This window comes from Triticum urartu, chromosome 5A (genome assembly GCF_056163025.1).
Source record: "Triticum urartu cultivar PI428250 chromosome 5A, HENAU_Tu73, whole genome shotgun sequence".
NCBI lineage: Eukaryota > Viridiplantae > Streptophyta > Magnoliopsida > Poales > Poaceae > Triticum > Triticum urartu.
The window spans coordinates 387,106,499-387,118,413 of NC_141877.1; the positions used below are offsets into that span (position 1 = coordinate 387,106,499).

General features: G+C 52.2%; 1 pseudogene; it reads left to right on the forward strand.

Annotated features, from left to right (window-relative positions):
• The first annotated feature begins 375 nt into the window (after positions 1 to 375).
• LOC125556041 (subtilisin-like protease SBT1.7) lies at positions 376 to 9,073 on the forward strand (annotated as a pseudogene).
• The last annotated feature ends 2,842 nt before the right edge of the window (positions 9,074 to 11,915 follow it).

Below are 11,915 nucleotides of genomic sequence, written 5' to 3' on the forward strand. Positions count from 1 at the left end.
TGTCAAAAACGTTCTTATATTATGAGACTGAGAGAGTATAAAACAAAGGTCAATAATTCTTGTTTCGAGGCTGCATTTAGCTTCCACTAGCTAAGGTTTAGTCTGGAAGAAATCCACATCTAGGACCATCCAATAGCTGTAGCTGAGCCACCATGCGTGCATGATGATATATTTAGGGTAAACATGGTAATGCAAACTTCAAAATTTAAGATAAAAATTTGATGATGCAAATATTTTCTCTTGGCGATGCATTTTCTTGCAGTCTTGTTGATCTGAACACGCATGCATGCCTTGTCCGGTAGCGTCACGCTGGGCTGCTCAAGCTCTATAAAACCCAACAATGGCTTCCATGGTCCCCATCCTCTTGCGCTGCTCACTCCACACACAATCCAACAATGGCTTCCATGGTCTCCATCCTCTTGCGCTGCTCACTCCTAGTTCTCCTCCTTGTCCAGTCTACACACTCCTCCGTCACCTCGAAGGCCAAGAACGCCATTGCCGAGGGGCACAAGCACCCTCATCCTTCCAGCTCGAGCACCTACATCGTCCTCACCAACCACCTCGCCAAGCCGTCCAAGTTCGACACCCTCGAGCGCTGGTACGCGTCCATTCTGGGCAAGAACTCCAACCGCATCCGCTACACCTACGGCACCGTCATGCACGGTTTTGCGGCTCGTCTCACGGACGGCGAGGCCCAGCGCATGGCGACCGTCCCAGGCGTGTCCCGCGTGTACAAGGACAGGCTGTACCACACCCAGACCACGAGGTCGCCGTGGTTCATGGGCCTCCACGACGACTTCGGCGCGTGGCCGGACGCCGACTTCGGCGACGGCGTCATCATCGGCTTCGTCGACAGCGGCATCTGGCCGGAGCGCGCCAGCTTCAGCGACGCCGGGGTCAGCCCCGTCAGGTCCACCTGGAGGGGCCAGTGCGTGGACGCCCCAGGATTCAACGCCAGCCTGTGCAGCAACAAGCTCGTCGGCGCCAAGTCCTTCATCACAGTCGACGAGCTAGATGCCGGTGGCCTCGCCGATTCGAGTCCGAGGGACATCGATGGGCACGGAACGCATGTGTCGTCAACGGCTGCAGGCTCCGAGGTTGTTGGCCCAGACCCAACGCCGAGTACTTTCCGACGACGATGATATGACCGACGAAGAACGACGACAAAGCAAAGCTGACTGACTCTTGAACAATTCGCTGTTGACCGGTGCACTTGGTCGAAGCGAAACACGTCTGAGACGGAACCACGTACAGGCAGAACAACTAATAGCTAGCTAATCGATTAACGGATCGATCCAGTACTAGCAGTACTCACGCACGGCAAACTTTCACACGGTATCAACGTGCTTACTTTTATCATGCCGCATTGGATCTTCGTATAGAAAACTTTCAGACTTGTTATCAACATTAAGCATCACTTGTTTCGGATCTCGATTCATGAGATCATTGTAGCCACCCTAGCCACACACCTTCACACGCCGCAGTGACAGCTGCAATATACTCTATTGCATTAACTGCGAGTGCTTTACTCTTCTTGTTCAGCTCAAGACAAGGTTTCGTTGGAGCGTTAATTGGATTGCAATATTTCATGCCACGGCTTTCAAGTACCTTCCTTGTGTATGCCTCCTGACATAGTGTGATCCCTTTCGTCTTTTGATGTATCTCTATCGCGAGGTAATAGGTCAAAAGACCTAGATCATCCATCTTGAAAAACTCTTTCATCTGTAGCTTGAACTTTGCAATCACCTCTTCATCTGCTCCAGTAATCAATAGGTCGTCGATGTAGATGCCAACTAGTAGACGATCATTTCCTTCACCTCTCTTGTACATTGCATGCTCTAGTGGGGCTTTCTCAAATCCAAGAGAAATCAATGTCCGATCAAGTTTGATGTTTCACTCCCGAGGTCCTTGCCATCGCCCATACAAGATTTTGTGTAACTTCAGTACCTTGTGCTCTTCTCCTTCTTTGATGAAACTCGGTGGTTGATTCACATACACATCTTCTTCTATCTGACCGTTCAAAAACACGGATTTTACATCCATGTGATGTACTTTCCATGATTTCTGAGCCGCGAGAGCGATGAGTAATCTCACCGACTCCATCTTTGCAATGAGAACGAACACTTCTTCGAAGTCCATACTTTCCTCTTGCACATACTCTTTGGCCACAAACCTCACTTTGTGCTTCATGCACCCTTCAACATCTTTCCTGACCTTAAATTGCCACTTGAGCTCTATCGCCTTTTCATTGTTGGAAAGATCCACAAGCTCCCATGTATTATTGTCATGGATCGACCCCAACTCTTTTTTCATAGCATGACGCCAACACTCCTTCGTATTTGCGTCCACAAATTTCGCCGGTTCCTCGGCGCTTGCTAGACATCGTCGCCCACTCCCGTTCACCATTACCGAGTTAATCGTCTGAAGAAATTTCTCCGAATATGGGTGTAACTCCGGATGTAGATGGACGTGTCGTTTTCTCCGGTACTTTCGGAGGCGACATAGGTGCCGAAGTGACATCATCTTGTGCGTACAATTCTGCTAGCAACTGCGAGCCACCACTGATGCTCGCTTCTAGGCTGACAAATAGAGTACTAGACATACTTGCTGACTGGCCACCACCAAGTGATGCTACTGCACCCCCTGCGCATGAGATTGGTGCTGCATCATTTACACGTAGTAATGTTCCAGGTGCCACCACGTACGAACCATGAGACACTTCCTTAAGTGGGTCTTTTCCTTCCTCTGGATGTTGCCCACGTTCTGGCCCATGCACCATGCCTCCACGTGGTGATGCTTGAGCTGCTAGCTTGCAGTGGCCACCACCGCCCAACTCGCAGGAGTGACCGGCTTCTTCTGGGTACCCGTCCTTTGCTAGGCTGCGCCCTCCGACCCACATGGCTGGGCTTTGCAACAGAACGCGTGTGCCTCGCTCGCCTCGACTCGCTACTTGGCGACCGCCTGCAACGCTCTTTGCCGAGTTGTTTTCGTGGACATTTGGCACCACGTACGCCATTATGTCATTGTTTTTTGTGTTGCTTTTGCGGCCGCCTACGGGCCTTTCCTCCGGTTGACCAACATAAAGACTGCTTCTCCATGATTGACCACACGCTGCTTTCGCTGCATCCGATTTAGCAAAGTTAGCACTTACGTCTGTAGTATCGACATAAGTTTCGGAGTCATCTCCCGCATCAGTAGCATCGACACGAGTTTTCGAACCATGATTATGAAGGTGGACTTTTTCTTTCACGAGCACGACAATTTCTTTAGCCGGCGCTTGAAGAACTAGATCCTGCTTGTCCACGAGTTCACACATCAACATCATGTCACTATCATCTCCTTGCTAGGCTATGAGCGCCTTCTGCTTCGGTGCTTTCTCGCAGTCAGCCTTGAAGTGGCCAAGGAGGCCATAGTTATAACACCTCACTTTTCTGATGTCAAACTTTCTCCTCGGTGGTGGTGCAGCCTCATCCTCTGAGTCGTCGTCTGAGTCGGCGTCCGAATCGGCGAAGTTCTTTCTCACCGAACGCTGCTTCCCCTTCTTCTTGCTGCTGCTCCTGGATCCCCCTTGCTTTTCTAGGGCGATCCACTGCGCCTTCGTGAGCATCACAAGCTCGTTGTTCCTTCCGTCCCCAAGACTGTACCTCATGCGCTCATCGTGAGCCTTGTATCTTCCGACAAGATCGTCGATAGAGAGAGTCGCGAGATCGACGCATTGCTCGATCGCCGTGACAATTTGCAGGTACCGGGGAGGGGCCGCACGCAAGAACCGCCGGACAACCGAGACCTCCGTGAGGTTCTCCCCAAGCGCGCGAATCCGATTGACGAGAGTAGCCACCCGTGAAGCGAACGCATCCACGGACTCATCATCGCCCATGACCAAAGTCTCGTAGTTCCTTAGGAGAGTTTGGAGATTGGCTTGCTTGATACGGGTGTGTCCCTCGAACATGAGCTTTAGCGTATTCCACACCTCCTTCGCCGTTGCTTTGGCAATTAGGTGCTGGAGGACATCCATCGGCATCACCGAGTAAATCGCCGACGCCGCCTACCGATCCTTCCGGTGCTCGGCTCCCTCCTTCTTGAACGTGTCGCCTCCTGGGTCGACAGCGTCCCATAGCTCGTTGGCGCGGAGACCACACTCCATGAGAGCCTTCTAGACCCCGAAGTTCTCGCGATCAAATCATAGGTACGACGACGAACTTGCCGGAGCAGCAAATACTTTAGCTGCACCGGAGTACTCCGCCGGCTGCTTGTTCTTCTCGTCGTCCAACAGAGGTCCCCTCGGCCGATCTCTTCAAGTTTGCGGGCGGGAGAGCGAGCGGCGTGGCGCGCATGGCGAGGATCACCATGTACAAGGCGTGCATCCGGGGCGGATGCTCCTTGTCGGCCATTACCGCGGCGATCGATGCCGCGGTGAGCGACGGCGTGGACCTCATCTCCTTGTCCCTCGGAGGCCTCGTGGAAGCCTTCTACGACGACCTCCTCGCCGTCGCCACGTTCGGCGCTGAGCGCAGAGGCGTCTTCGTCGTCATGGCGGGCGGCAACGACGGCCCGAAAGCGTCAAGCATAACCAACATGGCCCTGTGGATGACGACCGTCGGCGCTGCCACCACGGACCGGGTGTTCCCGGTGACACTCCGGCTCGGGAACGGGGTGGTGCTCACCGGGCAGTCCCTGTACAACATCCTGTTCTCCCAGGGAGCGGGCACGATCCCGCTAGTGAGCAGCGACTGCAGCGAGTACGGCGACCTGACGCCCGACAGGGTCATGGGCAAGGTCGTGGTGTGCTCCCAGGGTGTAGGAGCTTGGGCCGGCTTTGACGTGGAGAGAGCCGACGGAGCCGGGATGATTTCCGCCGATGGTAGGATACGGTTCGGGGACGCGGTGAGGGCCCAACCCTTCAACCTTCCCGGTCTCCTGCTCAGCTCCACCGGCGGCAAGAAGCTGGACGATTACATGTCGTCCGTAGCGTACCCGGTGGCGTCCTTCAACTTCACCTACGATGTTAGAATAAATCCAAGACGCTCCGTTGATCTATCGAGGATCAAGCAATCACACAAGGCACGACATCAAGATTTGTTAACGAGGTTCATCGATATGGCTACATCTCCAGGACATGACTACGGACGCTCCTCCCCATGACACCGTCACAATACCGCACCCCGGCCGCCCGGGCGCCGGCACACGCCACCGGCTCCCCCGCGTGCCCGTGCTATTATGTTGGCATATGTTACATCGTGTGTCTACCCTCGGTATATATGAGAGGCCTAGGATACAAGTGTCCTACTTGGACACGACTCCATATCCTGTCCACACACCGTACGACTCTAAGTCCAACTGTAACCTAACTTGTACAATAATATTCGACACAACTCTAACAAACTCCACCTTGACGAATATTCTCCACCACCTTGAATTCGTCCATGCGTCGAACCTCCATGTACATTGGACTTGAGATACGCCATGAGCACCGCTGCTACTCCCAGACTCCATATGACTCCACCTGCAACTATAGTCCCTTCTCGTCTTTTTCAGTCAATACTCGAGCAAAATTAAGTTCCTCAATACTCTACTTTGTGCTCCCAACTTTCGAAGAATCCGTTCAACACCATCACACACCGACCACTGTCTGCGTGAAAATGAACAACTCACGTATTGGACGCCACAAATAAGAGTTACCTGAACTCAACATCACCTCTCTTTCTTGACCGTCTGTCTGAAACTTGAAGGAATTTCACCGTTGCCCTGTGTCACCCTGAGTCAAATTTACAGTTGTCTCATCCTTTTTTCCCGGATAGTCTTTGACATGTCCCATAGCTATAGCACTCCGTCTCCTTCTATACTTATGATCCGCACTTTGCAATGTGCACTGAACACCACAAAATATACGACCATGTACTCTCTCAGCCTTTGACAATTTCAGACTTTCGGCCACTTTCTCAGATTCTTCATGGTCAACTCCTGTCCATCAACCGGCACCGATAGACCTAGTCACCAACTTGAATTCGGTACTCGTCAACACTGCTTCAGCACCCCATGCACACTTTGTTTAACAATATATCTGACCACCGGTGCCCTGGCATGTCGCTGTGTCCCGTGCTTACCGCACACCTCGCCGCTATCACCGCCTCGAGTCTCTGCTGTCCTGGTCGAGTCTCCCGGGTAGCTAGCCCCCACTGTCTCAACTCTCACTACAGAGAACCATCGATCATCACCTACGGATGTCGAGTATCACGCCTCCATCAGACCACTGGCGCCCAGTCCGATCCACGTGTCTCTCGCTTTACCCGCTGGAATAGGCTTCGACTCTCCGTTAACTTACGCCGTAGCCCCTTCATCAGCTCAGAGTGTAGTCATCCGTCAGACTCCAACTCCACCTTCAACATGACTCCATGGTGGTTGTACGTGCCACCCTCCCGTGCCCTGTCGACTCCAAGCTCTCATGTGCACCGTCTTGAATCAACCTTGCGCAATAGTCTGTCGAAGCCGCACAAGCCCTCAAGCATGCACCACGTGTTTCCACGCCCCAGAAGTCGGCCACCATCAGCATCACGCTCCTATGTCGTCGTCGCTGAAATCACCGCCGTCTTCTGCTTTGACCGACATCCCCGTCGATCCGTCAGACAGTCCAGTCCGACCCAGCCGAAATTATCCGACTGCAACCATGCTTCACCCTGCGTCGTGTCCGCCTCGCACATCTGTGCATTGCCTTGACGCCTTGTGTTTGCATAATCCTATCACGGCGCGCTCCAGACTCCTCCAAGCCTTATACGCACGTCGCCATCCTCGCCACATACTCTTTGAACCTTGTTAGCAATCTTGACAGAAAAACCTTCCGTGCAAACCTGATTCCTTGCAAAATTATTTTCCTTATCCATTGCTAGCACTTGTCCGTGTACCCCTAGCAGCCAAGACAAGCTATTTTATCTTCCAACTACTCCTGGACAACAAGCACGTTCGTTTGCATGTGACGGCAACATGCAAACCTCCTGGTACAAACATCTATGCAATTAGCAATACAACCCTAAAAAAGAGTTATTACCATGGTATCTTCCGTGGCTGCACCATGCATGCGTCCACAAGTCCCATCGCTCCTCGTTCTATATCATTGCTGTCCATGACACAGTATATACCATACGTTGCAGATTCTCTCTTTTTTATAAACAAATCTCATGCACCTATACGTACATCCTCCTGCAACTCTCCAGCACTTGCGCTTTGTCCCGGTTCCCCTCTGACCATGCACAAGTCTCACCTGCAGCTCCCAGCAGCCCAACACGGGCCTTGTCAGCTCCAGCCCAGTGCCTATCGGCCACCTATTGCACCGGTCCATGGGCCACGGCCTGCTATGACTCCTGTTGTGTAGTCACTAGCCACCTCGGCTCGATCGCTACGTCTTCCGAGTCCTGACGCACGTTCCGCCGCCGCCGCCACCAAGTTGCTTTCCGATCGGATTCGATCCCATCTGCTGACTGCACGCACCAGCCGCCCGACCGGCGTCCAACTTAATCGATCTGTCTCCCGCTTCGAATTGCTTCTTGTAGCTGCTCGCTTCCAGATCGATTTCTCGTCCGCGCATGGCGCCCCGCAGGCAACATGTTATCAGCGAACAACCTTGATCCAAGTCGAGTTTTTCCTCTAGATCAACGATCTGCGGCCTCCTCAAACCTTGCTCATAATATCACTTGCTCATAATATCACTTATTAGAATAAATCTGAGGCGTTCCGTCGATTTATTGAGGACCAAGCAATCACACAAGGCACGACACCGAGATTTGTTAACGAGGTTCACCGATATGGCTACATCCCCGGGACATGACTACGGGCGCTCCTCCCCATGACACCGTCACAATACCGCACTCCGGCCGCCCGGGTGCCGGCACACGCCACCGGCTCCCCCGCGTGCCCGTGCTATTATGTTGGCATAGGTTACATTGTGTGTCTACCCTCGGTATATATGAGAGGCCTAGGATATAAATGTCCTACTTGAACACGACTCCATATCCTGTCCACACACCGTACAACTCTAAATTCAACTGTAACCTAACTTGTACAATAATATTCGACATAACTCTAACATAACATGCTGCACGATCACCGGCGAGAACCGGGCGCCGATGGTGGCGGGCTTCTCCTCGCGGGGCCCCAACCCGATTGTCCCCGAGATCATCAAGCCGGACGTCATCGCGCCAGGAGTGAACATCCTCGCCGCCTGGTCTGGTGCCGCCCCGACATGGACGCGCGGAGAGTGGAGTACAACATCCTCTCGGGGACGTCGACGGCGTGCCCGCACGTGGCCGGCGTGGCGGCCCTGATCAAGAAGCGGCACGGCGACTGGACGCCGGCCATGATCCGTTCGGCGCTGGTGACGACCGCCGGCCCGCTCGACAAGGACGGCAGGGACATCGTGGACAGCGGCAGTGCCATCGGCGCCGCCGTCATGGGCGCGACGCCGCTGGCGGCCGGGGCCGGGTTCGTGCTCCCGCGGCTCGCCATGGACCCAGGCCTGGTGTACGACGCCGGCACGCAGGACTACGTCGACTTCCTCTGCACCCTCAACTACACGGTGGAGCAGATGCGGCAGTTCGTGCCGGAGCTGAGCAAGTGCGACAGGACGATCCCCAGCGGCGTGGCCAACCTCAACTACCCGTCGTTCGTGGTGGTGTTCGACGGCTGCACCCGCGTCCGCACGCTGACGCGGACGGTGACCATGGTGTCGGCGCGCCCCGAGAGCTACAACGTGACGGTCGCGGTGCCCGACGGGGTGAAGGTGACCGTGACGCCGGCGACGCTGGAGTTCAGGTGGCCGAAGGAGAAGAGGAGCTACAGCGTGCAGTTCAGCAGCGAGGCGGGGGCGAAGGCGAGGACGGCCGGCACGTGGGAGTTCGGCCACATCGCCTGGGAGAACAGGAAGCACCGGGTCAGGAGCCCCGTCGCCTTCAAATGGGACAACTGATGCCATGCATGTAGGCCTGAACTCTGAGAGAGTAATGTTGTGATACTTGAGAGTTGATCTGTAATGAAGAAGAAGAAGAATCAGCATTTCATTGTGGTGAACTTGTGATGAGGAGAAAGGGATAATCATCATGTTATTTTTCTCAGTACAATTGCATCTAATTTCGTATGGATCGTCGTCCAACTTCATGGAATGGAATCATACATACTACTACATAGTTTTAATCCGTAGACCCGCATTTGCATTTTGCATGCCTCTCTCGGTGGCTGACCATGCGTATTTCCTTGGTGATGCATTCGTGTTTAGCTAGGTTAGAATACTTGAGATGCACTTCTATCATGGATGGTACTGTACGTCATACGTCTAAACAGACTGGTGTTGCTTCCGCGCATCATCTGCCGTCGTATTGTATCGGGACAAATGCTACTTGGAGAGAAGCAGATTTGAAAATAGCTAACAGCGTCATGTTAGAAAGTATCAACACCTATAATATCTAACAAATATAATACGAAAATATATTTAATGAATGGTACTGTATGTCATATGTCTAAACAAAACATTTGATCAGTCGACTGATTGGGTTCATGAACATGAGAACACGTTCTTCGGCCTTCTCTCTCACACCTTTCCTCCTTGAATGCATGCCTCCGCTCCTCCGCCTTCAACTTCCTCTCTCCGGCCACCAACTTAGGCCTCCATTTCTCGTCCTCCAAAGACTTGAGCTCATTCCACCTTTTCGCCTTCTCTTCTTTGCGTTCGATCACCAATGATTTCTTGGTCAGTCATAGACACAAGCTCTTCCTTGTAGTTGCCGCCGAAGGCTCCTCTCCTTTTCCTCTCTCTTGCAATCTTGTTAGCATCGGGCCTCTTATTGGGATTTTCATCCTCCTCATCACTGGCTTCAACGATATGCTAATCCTTGACCTCTACGGAGTGGCCTTGAAGTTTCTCCTAATCCACTTCTCATTGTTGGCAAGTTCTTTGTAGCAATGGTGCAACATGAAGCCCTTGCCACCATTCCTCTTGTTGTGTTGCTTGTATAGCTCTTGGACGAGAGGCACATAAAGATTTTCACCACACTCGGTGGCGAATGGTTGACTCGATCAATACAACCGAACCATTGGTTGCATTGCTCTTGGATGGTGCCCCGGCAGTGCCCAAAAGAGCCTTGAGTGCGGCTTGATGTGACATCCACGATGGTGCTATGGTACTCTTCCGTCCTACCCCAATACTTCTCTTTTGATTGATCTGTGTCAACCGATGCATCAAGCGTCACGTTCATCCAAGCTTGACAAAAAGCAATCTTCTTCTTGGCAATAGTTGTGTATTCTTGGTCTCTTCATGCTTGATTGTGTCTTCATGGGATTATCGACCTCCTCCTCCTCCTCCTCCACTTCAGGATCATCCTCCTCCCCACCCTCTATTGTTGAGAAAACATCGGATATTCATATTGAGGGGCGTAGGGGTGGCTAGCGACGGGGTACGAGCAGCCGGACAAGTCGAGGCGCTGGAGTTGCCTTCTTTTTCGCCTCCGCCTCGGCAAGCATCTTAATGGCTGATGTCGGCTTCTTCGCCCGCTTACCGCCAGCCAAATCAAGAGAAGGGTGACTTGCCGTCGCTGGGGCCGGCCTTGCCACCGCTCTTGCTGCCGGCCTTGGTTGACGGTGGGGAGGCCTGAAGCAAGTTTTTGGTCCCCGGCCTCTTCCTTCGTGCGGGCAGCAGCATGTGGGTTGACTCCGGCGGCGTCACGCCAATAGCGGTGGTCGGCGAGGTGGCGGAAGTCTTGCAGTTCATTCCTGCCAAAATCAGGGGCATCGATGGCAAGAATGGGTGGCGACGACATGAAGTGGTGGCCGTTCGGGGGCCGATATATTTACTATGGGAGGCACCGATCGAGTATATTTGAGAGAGTCGGGCTGCCTTTGCGGCCAACTCATATATTTTTTACGCTCTAACGGTTTGAAAGATCGCTAGGTATGACAACTTCTCGAAATGAAGAGTTAAAGGTTGGGTGTGGCTAGATCTCAGTCGACTGAGATGTAGCAAGTCTCAGTCAAGTGATAAAACATATAAAAAGAAAAAATTAGAATGGAAATCTTGCACGAATCTTCACGTAAGATCCCACGATTATTGCAGTGCTAAGACTTGGTAAGTCTCGGTCGACTGAGATTTAGCAATCCCATTAAAGCTTTTAAGAGACCGGTTAGAGATGCTCTAAGCAAGTAGCTATGTCATCCTATGAATTTTTTTGAAAAGGAGGATATCCCTCGGCCTCTGCATCAGGACAATGCCTGCATCCATATATTATTAATAATGCGATCCAACAACCGAACATCATCGACCCGGAAAAAAGCGAAAAACAAACCCTGAGGCCGTATACCTCGTGACAGTAACTCTCCCAAATAGCCACTAACCCTATGATACAAGACACAACATAAACAAATAATGCACAACTCCTAGGCTACGCCTTCAAGAAGGAATCGTCGCATGATGACCCACAAGTATAGGGGATCTATCGTAGTCCTTTCGATAAGTAAGAGTGTCGAACCCAATGAGGAGCAGAAGGAAATGATAAGCAGTTTTCAGTAAGGTATTCTCTGCAAGCACTGAAATTGTTGGTAACAGATAGTTTTGTGATAAGATAATTTGTAACGGGTAACAACTAATCAAAGTAAATAAGGTGCAGCAAGATGGCCCAATCCTTTTTAGCAAAGGATAAGCCTGGACAAACTCTTATATAAAGGAAAGCGCTCCCGAGGACACATGAGAATTATCATCAAGCTAGTTTTCATCACGATCATATGATTCACGTTCGGTACTTTGATAATTTGATATGTGGGTGGACCGGTGCTTGGGTACTGCCCTTCCTTGGACAAGCATCCCACTTATGATTAACCCCTATTGCAAGCATCCGCTGTCGGTGTTAAAACCGGCGGATCTCGGGTAGGGGGTCCCGAAC